Source organism: Schistocerca americana, chromosome 7 (genome assembly GCF_021461395.2).
Source record: "Schistocerca americana isolate TAMUIC-IGC-003095 chromosome 7, iqSchAmer2.1, whole genome shotgun sequence".
Lineage (NCBI taxonomy): Eukaryota > Metazoa > Arthropoda > Insecta > Orthoptera > Acrididae > Schistocerca > Schistocerca americana.
Window position 1 is genome coordinate 225,979,110 of NC_060125.1, and position 12,040 is coordinate 225,991,149.

General features: G+C 45.5%; 1 protein-coding gene across 2 annotated transcripts in view; it reads left to right on the plus strand.

Moving 5' to 3' along the window:
• Window positions 1-12,040, plus strand: part of LOC124622144 (protein goliath) — a 639,805-nt gene that overhangs the window by 217,968 nt on the left and 409,797 nt on the right. The gene's annotated exons all lie outside the window — the stretch shown is intronic.

Genomic DNA, 12,040 nt, shown 5'->3' on the forward strand with positions numbered 1-12,040 from the left:
GCCCTTTTGCTTTATTGATAATCGTACTGTGCGTTAACCTGGTCAGACTAGTAAACAGCGATCAATTGTTAATTGCCTCTCCCTAGTATGAATCTGTTAGCAGCGTTAACGCCGATTAAAGCTTTAATACGAATGTGTAAACTCCCTAGCACAGTTTTTATAGATTGACGACGTTATTTATATTACGATATATGTAGTGAGGAAACAAGCAAACAGAAAGAAAACAGCAATGAGACTGATGCTGCGCCAGGCGCTCTACTGTGAGTGGTCGGAGCACACCCGCTCCGCTCCTTCACCGCCGGAAGGGCTCCTCTGCTTACTTCTATGCTCTGTGCACCCGCCGTGATGATGGAATCAGGTAGCAACAAACATGTTGGAGCGGCCTGCTGCAAATCCTGGACAGATATTTTCTGCTGGCATCTGTAGCTTCGGTGCTGGCTGAGCTCTAAAGTGAAGAGGGGGGCGCGGCAACTGGATACACCTCCCACCCCTAGCCACCGCTTGCCTGCTGAAATTTCAGACCCAGCTGCGGCCCGAGGTCGCGTTCCCAAACACGCCGACCTCCCCCTGCCTGTCTCGTCTGCTGAGAGCTGTCATCCCTTTCTCTTACGAAAGATTCTGATGTGCGTTAGCTTGCTTAGTTAATGCTGACACCGTATTGTGTAGCAGGCCTTAAAGGCATCCGTGCTCGCGACTGATGGATGGACGTAAGTGTCCTTCACTAATTAACAATAATCTGTGGCCTGTCTGACCACAGTAAATATCCTCCTGTTTGCAACGAGAGAAACCATATTACTTAACTCTTCCTGAGAATTAACTTCCTCGCCAATCTACATCCATTTATTAACTTAAAAAGAATACTGATCTTCTTACATACATGAAATTAGCGTGCATACTACACACATCAAAAAGAAGTTTTGCATCATCCCGGTTCCCAGAACTCCTGAAGATAGACGTTGACTATGGATATTGTATCACAGACACAGTCCCTTTGACTGTTCAGAGATGTCACTAAACCCGCCCAAAGATGTAAACAACCACACATGAGCAGTGCCTATTAGACGGAGCGAGTTCGACAGCCGATCAGTTCCAGTCATTCCACCAGAAAGGAGGTACACGGCTCGTGTTGTCTGTAGTTCAACCATGCCTAGACGGTCAATACCGCGGTTCAATCGCGTCCACATTGATACTTTATGCCAGGAAGGGCTCTCAACAAGGGAAGTGTCTAGGCGTCTCGGAGTGAACCAAAGCGATGTTGTTCGGACATGGAGAAGATATGGAGAGACAGGAACTGTCGATGACTCACTCAGCCGGCCCAAGGGCTACTACTGCAGTGGATGACCGCTACCTAAGGATTATGGCTCGGAGGAACCCTGACAGCAACGCCACCATGTTGAATAATGCTTTTCGTGCAGCCATAGGACGTCTTGTTACGACTCAAACTGTGCGCAGTAGGCTGCATGATGTGCAACTTCACTCTCGACGTCCACGGCGAGGTTCATCAATGCAACCACGACACCATGCAGCGCGGTACAGATGGGCCCAACAACAAGCCGAATGGACCGCTCAGGATTGGCGTCACGTTCTCTTCACCGGTGAATGTCACATATCCCTTCAACCAGACAATCGTCAGAGACATGTTTGGAGGCACCCTGGTCGGGCTGAACACCTTAGACACCTTGCCCAGCGAGTGCAGCAAGGTAGAGGTTCCCTGCTGTTTTGGGGGGTCATTATGTGGGGCCGACTTACGCCGCTGGTGGTCATGGAAGCTGTACGATACGTCAGTGCCATCCTCCGACCGATAGTGCAACCATATCGGCAGCATATTGGCGAGGCATTCGTCTTCATGGACGACAATTCGCGCCCTCGTCGTGCAGATGGATGACGTGACCCATCAGCCACTCTGAGGGATCTACGCCGAATCGTCTTTGAGGTGAGGGACAATCTGGACCAACAGTGCCTTGATGAACTTGTGGATAGTAAGCCACGACGAACACAGGCATGCATCCATGCAAGAGGACGTGCTACTGGGTATTAGAGGTACCGGTGTGTACAGCAATGTGGACCACCACTTCTGAAGGTGTCGCTGTATGGTGGTACTACATGCAAAGTGTGGTTTTCATGAGCAGTAAAAAAGAGCGGAAACGATGTTTATGTTCGTCACTATTCCAATTTTCTGTACAGGTTCCGGAACTCTCGGAACCGAGGGGATGCAAAACTTCTTTTGATGTATATATTTTTCTGAAGCATTGCAGCCGTTTCCAATTTTATTTTGATTAATATGTATATCACTCTTACAGACTCTTGGACATCAACATACCTTTCTTAATGTGATGAGGATCGAACCAAGTTTTAATCGTACCACACCCAGACACAGAAGATCTAAATTAATCAGTCTGAGTCATCAGGCCATGGAAGTTACAAAACCGAAACACTTTATTGCTGGGCACAGTGAGACTCTATGTCACAATGAAGGACTTACCGAGAATTTCTTAAAGCACAACTAGCACGACATTTTTCATACTCTGTGGATACAAATATTCTTTCCTCCCTTACTCCGGCATCCGAAAGAATTATATAAATTTTGATGCCACAAGAAAATGGTTGACACAAAGATTGTTTAGTTCCAAAGGCTTTAATTACTCAGCCGGCCGGGGTAGCTGAGCGGTTCTAGGCGCTACAGTCTGGAACCGCGCGACCGCTACGATCGCAGTTTCGAATCCTGCCTCGGGCAAGGATGTGTGTGATGTCCTTAGGTTAGTTTGGTTTAAGTAGTTCTAAGTTCTAGGGGACTGATGACCTTAGAAGTTAAGTCCCATAGTGCTCAGAGCCTTTGAGCCTAATTACTCATACGACTGTAAATCGCTTGAATTACATATTAAAAAAGTATTGTCCGGTGGTACTCTTTTGCGCTGCAGAATATCTGTGTGACAAAAACTCATTGCTATAACTCTTTTGTAGGCATGACAAGAAATTACACAGTAAAACATATTGACTGTTGGGATTTCTGTGTTGCTGTATATGGTCATTTGATTGGCGGGCGGCCTGGAGGGTAACTCCACTCTCCCTAGAGAATGGCGTAAACATTAAGTATTTCTAATCAATAACATTTTTCTGAGTTTGTGACCGCATTGTCAATACGTAAAACTACGGACGTTTAGGTCACTGTTGCAGGTCACCTTCTTCAGGGTGTTTTTGTTTAAAACAGTAAACAGAATACACCCTGAAGAAGGCCACTTGCAACAGTGACCGAAAGGTCGGTAGTTTTACATACTGACAATGCGGTCGCAAACTCAGAAAAAAATCTATTGATTGTGACAATGGCCGCGGAAGGCTATGTAGATATGAAGTATTTCTATTACTGGCACGGCGGCGTTAGTTTCCTAGAAGATATGCTGCTTTGGCGCAAAAGAACTGTACTTCACTTTTTTTTTTAAATACTAGTGATCATTGTATTTTTTTAGTATAACTCATTAAAGTGATTTTCAGTAATGTAAGCAGATAGCGGTTTTGGAACCAAACAGATTTTGCCTAACCCATTTTCTTGTTTCATTGTAACTAATTTCATTTTTGCAGATGACAGAATAGGTACAAACCTGTACACAATCTGAATTTCTGAAATTGATGTTGTTTGAGAGATACCCAAGTTTTAGACGTTCCAGAAGATTCAGCGTAGGATGGGACATAGAGGGAAGAGATAAGATCCTTGGCGAAGTTGGCTTCAGTACCGATGTTAGTTATCGTGCGCGCACACGCACACACAAAATACTGTGGCACATCTAACGCGTCAGTGAGTACTGTTGTTGACAATATTGTTCTATATTGCCTGTGGTGTCACCGCCAGACACCACACTTGCTAGGTGGTAGCCTTTAAATCGGCCGCAGTCCGTTAGTATACATCGGACCAGCGTGTCGCCACTATCAGTGATTGCAGACCGAGCGCCGCCACACGGCAGGTCTAGTCTAGAGAGACTCCTTACAAGGGAACCTCCCCATCGCACCCCCCTCAGATTCAGTTATAAGTTGGCACAGTGGATAGGCCTTGAAAAACTGAACACAGATCAATCGAGAAAACAGGAAGAAGTTGTATGGAGCTCTGAAAAATTAAGCAAAATATACAAACTGAGTAATTCATGCGAATAGGGAACATCATCTGGGGTAGACTCCACTCAGGAGCGCCATGGTCCCGGGGTTAGCGTGAGCAACTGCGGAGCGAGAGGTCCTTGGTTCAAATCTTCCTTCAAACGAAAATTTTAATTTTTTATTTTCAGACAATTATCAAAGTTCAGGCACTCACACATAATCAACTTCGCTCTCCAAAATTCCAGGACATGTTCAGATTTGCTTGGACATATGCATGATTTGACGGTCTACACACGGACAAATTTGAAAACGTTAAAAACATATGTTTTAACAGAGTACAAGGAAAAGTGAGCGACTGTGAAACTGTTGGATTCATTTATTCCAGTTTATGTGACAAACTCATGTTTTCATCACTTTTTTGGGAGTAATTATCACATCCACAAGAAAACCTATATCGGGCAACGTAGAAGAATGTTTATTCCCATTCTCCAAGTGTACAAGTTATGTGGGTCGACAACATATTCCTGTCATGTGACGCACATGCCGTCACCAGTGTCGTATAGAATATATCAGACGTGTTTTCCTGTGGAGGAATCTGTTGACCTATGACCTTGCGATCAAATGTTTTCGGTTCTCATTGAAGAGTCACGTCCTTTCGTCTACTGATCGCACGGTTTTGCGGTGCGGTCGAAAAACACAGACACTAAACTTATTACAGTGAACAGAGACGTCAATGAACGAATGGACAGATCATAACTTTGCGAAAATAAAGAAAAATTTTTCGCTCGAGTGAGACTTGAACCAAGGACCCCTCGTTCCGCAGTTGCTCACGCTAACAACGGGACCACGGCGTTCCTGCGATCAGATTATGCTTGATGTTGGCTATCTTCGCATGGACTACTCAGTTTGTATATTTTGCTTATTTTTTCATAGTTCCACACAACTTCTTCCTGTTTTCTCGATTGATCTGTGTTCAGGTTTTCAAGTCCTATCCACTGTGCCAACTTATAACGAAATCTGAGGGGAGGGGGGGGGTGGTGCGATGGGGAGGTTCCCTTGTTAGCACTCGCCCCAGTTGTACAGCCGACTTTGCTAGCGATGGTTCACTGACTACATACGCTCTCATTTGCAGAGACGACAGTTTAGCGTAGCCTTCAGCTACGTCATTTGCTACGACCTAGCAAGGCGCCATGTTCAGTTACTATAATTACTTCAAGAATGTATTCTGAACAGATAATATTGTGAATCATGTACCGTCAAGAGCGAAGTTCATCATTAATGGATTAAAGTTAAGTATCAAACTAATTACCTCCGCTTTCTGAGTTCTCATTCCTTGTCATGTTCCAGACCTCACGTCAGTATAGTTCTTCCCTCCTCACGCCAGCCTGCGTGAGCTAAAACGCGTGCATTTCGGCCGCCTCTAGTAACACGGTGTTTGCTCTTCTGCCAACTACAACATTGCCAGCGAACACTGTGACCACGTTAGCGAAATGGAAAGGAGGAGTTAACGAGTGGTTGAGTTGGTAACATGGGGGGGTCAGGCACCTATCAACGAGACGTGTCGACGGGTCTGGCGACGTACACACGATACCGCCTGCTTTGAAGTCCGACGCCGCGATCGCTGGCGCCTACCGAGCCCTGCCGTATATGCTTAGCACACACAACGCTGGCTCTTTCAAGCCTTACATCCGTGCTCGGTGTTCCAAGTGTAAGACGCGCAGCGCGTCAGTTTTGGTACGCCAGACACCAGACTTCAGGCTGCGTTCACAGTTGCGCCGACTAAGATCGCCAGACACCGTCGCCAGAGGTAAAATAACACCCTTCATGTGTGAGAGGAGGGAAGCATTTTAATTACCACTGACGCTGAGTGTGAATAAAATAGTTTTCAGTTCTATCTACACTGAAGCACCAAGGAAACTGGCATAGGCATGCGTATTCAAATACAGAGATATGTAAACAGGCAGAATTCGGCGCTGCGGTCGGCAACGGCTATATAAGACAAGTGTCTGGCGCAGACGGTTACTGCTGCTACAATGGCAGGTTATCACGATGTAAGAGTGTTTGAATTTGCTGTTATAGTCGGCGCACGAGTGACGGGACATAACATCTCCGATGTACCGATGGAGTGGCGATTTTCCCGTACGACTATTTCACGAGTGTTCCGTGAATATCAGAAATCCGGTAAAACATCAAATCTCTGACATCGCTACGGCCGAAAAAAGATCCTGCTAGAGCGGGACCAACGACGACTGAAGAGAATCGTTCAGTGTGACAGAAGTGCAACCCTTCCGCAAATTGTTGCAGATTTCATTGCTGGGCAATCAGTGCGAACCATTCAACGAAACATCATCGATATGGGCTTTCGGAACCGAAGGTCACTAGTGTACCCTTGATGACTGCACGAAACAAAGCTTTACGCCTTAGAGCCCTCAACACCGACATTAGATCGTTGATAACTGGAAACATGTTTCCTGGTCGGACGAGTTTCGTTTCGTATTGTATCGAGTGGATGGACGTGTACGGGCATGGAGACAACCTCATGAATCCATGGACGGTGCATGTCAGCAGAGGACTGTTCAAGCTGGTGGAGGCTCTGTAATGGTATGGAGTGTGTGCGGTTGGAGTGACACGGGACCCCTGATACGTCTAGATACGACTCTGACAGGTGACACGTACGTAAGCACCCTGTCTGATCACCTCCATCCATTCATGACCGTTGTGCATTCCGGCAGAGTTGGGCAGCAGGACCACGCGACACCCCACACGTCCCTAATTGCTACAGAGTGACTCCAGGAAACTCTTCTCAGTTTAAACACTTGCGCTGGCCACCAAACTTCCCACACTTGAACATTATTGAGCAATCTGGGATGCCTTGCAACATGCTGTTCAAAAGAGATCTCCGCCCCACCCCCACCCCCCTCGTACTCTTATGGTTTCATGGACAGCCCTGTAGGATTCATGGTGTGAATTCCCTCGAGCAATACTTCAGACATTAGTCGAGTCAACGCCACGTCGTGTTGCTGCACTTCTACGTGGTAGCGGAGGCCCTAAACCAGGGCTTCACAACATACGTGCTCGCCGAGCAAGTTGTGAGCACCAAGGCGCGAGCATGGAGCAGCGCGAGCACGCTACCCCCACTACCGGACCAGAGCGGAGAGTGGGGAAAGTCACGTGGGGCACACAACAGCTGCCGCCAGTCAATGTAAATCCGCGGCCACCTGCAGGGATATCACTCACGAATTATTACTGCGACAAATGAAACAAATAAAGGAGAATGTATACATGCCACGTAATTTTATTAGCTTAGTGTATGCCTCTACATTCGCATTAATTTGTGAACTGTTACACAATAAAAGGTGTCACTCAAGTGTGGGATTCTCGGTTATCTTGTACTTTTTGCCCTTTACAATTGCGTCTATGTTCGGAGTAATTGTTCTTGTCCATTTTAGGCGCAGTGTGAAGTTTAAATTTGGATCAGACAATGCGTTTCTCAGGCACGTCTTGTTACATTTCATTACAGAGAACAGTTGTTCACAAACATACGTGGAACCGAACATTGATATTATTGTAGCCGCCAGTTTGTGCAAACGAGGAAATCCATCCTGAGGGAAGTGTCTGTTGAATTCCAAAATGTTTTTCTTGTTCTGAAATTTGTCTCTGTATTCTCTGTCACTCTGCAGGTCAATAATTTCTTGCTGCAGCTCAGGACGAATCTCTTAAATATTCGCTGAATATGGAGAGAACAGATCAAAATCACTGTCTAGTGCTGTCAGATATTGAAAGCGCTGATCAACTAAACTATGTGAATAACGTTCACAGTCATTGTGAACATCTTGCATGGATGATAATTTAGGAAAATGAGCTAGGTTTCCTGTTTCCAGCTGACTCACCCAAAGTGTCAATTTCATTTTAAAAGCTCGTATGTGATCTATGAAATGAGTAATTAGCAGATCTTTACCTTGTAGTAAAATGTTCAAAGCATTCAGATGGCTAGTTAAATCTGCTAAGAACGCGAGATCACATTCAAACGTGCGCGCGCATTTCCCCTCCCTCCCTACTCCGCGACCTTGCACCTGCTCGCGAGCACGTGCCTGAGCAGACGCGAGTACTCGCGCTCAAAACCGGCCAGTTGTTAAGCCCTGCCCTAAACAATATTACGCAGGTGTACCAGTTTCTTTGGATCTTCAGTGTATTATTTAATTTTGGTGTACCTATTGCACAGTGGAAACACGGTAACACTGTCCTTGTCTTGAAAGCGCGTCGAATTTGTCGAGGGACTGATAACTTAGATATACTTAAGTCTCTGGATGTCTGAACGAGGAATGCGTAACTAAAAGCTGCCGCAATGAAGTACAAAGCCGGAAGTCAGTTACCTTAAATTAAATACACTTCTATTTGCCATCAAAATAAACATGATAAAATGTTCTTCTCACTATGCTTCAATATCTTCCCTCATCTCAAACACCGAGTAAATCAAAGCGTTCCAGTTTCTCAAAATATAACTGCAACAGTGCCACTCGGCCTTCAGTACTGCTAGTCATAAGACACCACTGCCGACCTCTCTCTCTCTCTCTCTCTCTCTCTCTCTCTCTCTCTCTCTCTCTCTCTCTCTCTCTCCAGCTCACGATTAACAGCTCGCATGATCTCCTGCACATCTTGCAAAGCAGAAATAGTCCGAGCAAACCTCCAGGCGACACAGCCAGACACTTGTTGTCTTATATAGGCATTGCCGACCGCAGCGCCGTGTTCTGCTTGTTTATATCTCTCTGTATTTGAATGCACATGCCTCTACAAGTTTTTTTTGGCGCTTCAGCGTAAAAAAGGGGACATTGAGTTTTTCCAGATCCAGTTTACCAGTATAAAGGTACAATGATTCACAGTGTTGAATTCAGTCAGTATTCTTGCCGTTACGAATATTTAAACAGACAGGAAACCAGACAGGCACTTTCAAGTTACTTTTTCGCAGTCAGATTTTGCAACACATTCACGCAGTCGAATTCTTCTGTTCAGAGTTAACGAATTCCTATTTTGAAAGTTTACGTAAGCTTACAGATCGCTTACCCTGCCAGCAAGCAAAACGTTTACTAGATAACAACAATAGTATTATTTTCATTGAGACAATTTTCAAAAATTCTGTTCGCTTTGAAGCGCTGTAGATAATGTGGTCAGGTGAGCATCCACCTGTGGCGTAATGATGGTAGTGAAGTGTGTATGCGTAGGCGTGTGCGTGTGTGCGCTTGCGCTGGTCGATTGTATAGAGTGGAGACGTGACAGAATGGCAGCTTCTTTGTTTGGACGTGCCAAGACCACACCGTTAATGAAACTGCCTACTAATTAGTTGATGTATCAACGCGGACTCCTCAAAGTATGTACAAGGCTTAATGCACCATTCGCAGCGATGCAACACGGCGTAAGAGCAGTGGTCGTAAAAGTACCGCAGCCGACAGGTACCGGGGAGGCGAGTCTTACGCCTTGTCAGTTACAGTCTGTTTCAGAACCGAAATCACTGGTGACAGAGACTGTAGGCAACGAGACCGTTTCTGGGTAGCAGACTGAGGCTGGATTAGAGACGGCTGCTCGATCAGCTACCCCGAGTGACTCCCCGGTCCCGCGTCTATTCTGAGCCGTGTTTGTTTACAGGGCAGGTCCTCGCGCCGAGTGCCCATGTGTGCCATGCCGGGGGCCAGCTAGCGAGGCCTCTCTGGCCTGCATCGCTTCTCGTATACAGACTCAAAACTGTCGGCGGCTGGTGTCACATTCGTTCCTCTTCCGCGACAGAAGGCAAGTTTACGCCAGGCCTACTCTCTTCACCGTTTGCTGGCGTATCGCCCTGACTGCTACTCCTAATCACCCCCGTCACTCAGCAGCATGATTAAACAGCTCTGATTTCAACTGTTACGAGAAAAATCCATTACTTTGTCCATCTTTGCAAGCAGATTTACGCGTATCGTGAGGAACAAAATGGCTCTGAGCACTATGGGACTCAACTGCTGAGGTCATTAGTCCCCTAGAACTTAGATCTAGTTAAACCTAACTAACCTAAGGACATCACAAACATCCATGCCCGAGGCAGGATTCGAACCTGCGACCGTAGCGGTCTTGCGGTTCCAGACTGCAGCGCCTTTAACCGCACGGCCACTTCGGCCGGCCGTGAGGAACATCGTGCAGCCTTGTACAGCACTAAATCTGGCTGAGCACGACAAAATAATTGTGGAACTTCATTGTAAATGATCATCAGCTGTGAATTTTTGCACTCAGAGCTACCGGTTTCCATCAGTACAGCATTATTATGCCGATGCAAAGCGTACCCAGCTTATCACTACGGCACTGTAGGTTGAAAAACATAGTTTTTGTCACAATAAATAACCCCCAAAAGACACAAGTGTGTAGGAGACACACGAGAGACGGTCATAGATTTGGCTGGAGCGATTTAGGGAAAACATGGAAAACCTAGATCTGGATGGCCGGACGTGATTTGAAACGTAATTCGAGTACAGTGTGCATATCATTGCGCCACCTCGCGTGGTATTAGGAAATGACACTAGAAGTAGTGGATGAGTTTTGTTATTTAGCAGCAAAATAATTAATGATGGTCGAAATAGAGAGGATATAAAATGTAGATTGGCAATAGCGAGGAAACACTTTCAAATGGTTCAAATGGCTCTGAGCACTATGGGACTTAAATTCTGAGGTCATCAGTCCCCTAGAACTTAGAACTACTTAAACCTAACTAACCTAAGGACATCACACACATCCATGCCCGAGGCAGGATTCGGACCTGCGACCGTAGCAGTCCCGCGGTTTCGGCCTGCAGCGCCTAGAACCGCACGGCACCGCAGCCGGCGTGAAACACTTTCGGCAAATGACAAATTCGGTAACATGGTGTAGCATTACACGGGTAATCGTCCGTGTAGCCCTCGAAATCTTTAAGAAATAATCTTGTGTGGGTCTCCATTACAGTCGGATATGCCTTGTGTCACGTGAGAGTAGGAGAGTAAAAACAGGTAGTAACCCACGACGTCATCTCGAGATTTTCGTTGTTGTGGTATATTTGCTAAGTGAGTGATTGACACAGTATACATGTAAATCATTTCTAAATTTTATTAGTTATTTATGGAGTAAAGAATTTAATTAAGTACAATATGTTTTAGGATCAATAGGTAATGAGTCTTTATGAGATGGATATAAATGTGTTTTGACATCGCAATGCTGCGTTATGCGTGGTATTTTCTTCTCTTTGAGAAGGATGATACCTTCTGAGTTGCTCGAGTGCGCGGACAAGTCGTAATCCAGTGCGGGCCCTCTGTAATTTTTATGAATGGACATAGAACTGATAATTCACAACCCGGAGTTGGCTTAGAAAATATTCTAGGAAACCACGTCCAAACTTTGTTACAAACAAATCGCGTGCGGACTTTGAAATATCGGCGCGAAGTTTGAGATATGCGGTAGCCATCTCACGTTATAGTCGCGTGAAGGATTATGTAACACTGACCGTGATTTATTGACGTTAACTTAATAATAATTATCAAAGCATTATCGAAAGGGATAGTAAGAGTTCTTGATGCTTAAAGCAAGTGTGAGTTGATTTACTGTTTGAATGCGACAGATAATAACCACGGAATAGTCAGCTAGTCGATATGTTGCTTAGCAACCCTTAAACAGATTGTGATAGAATTACCGGAACGATCATTTCAGTGACCACCACACACACACACACACACACACACACACACACACACACACACACACACACCAGAAAACTAACTACTCTTGTTGTGAATGACATTTGGAACGGATGAGTTTTGTTTCAGCTCCTTGGGATCAATAAACTTTACAAACTGTGTCGTGTTCCTTCAGTTTGGTAGAACGATAGACATTATAGTCTACAGTACTATCTACCTTTTTTTTTCAAAAAGAGAGCACTTACCTTTTTCTTGTAGAGGAGTGTGTCTGC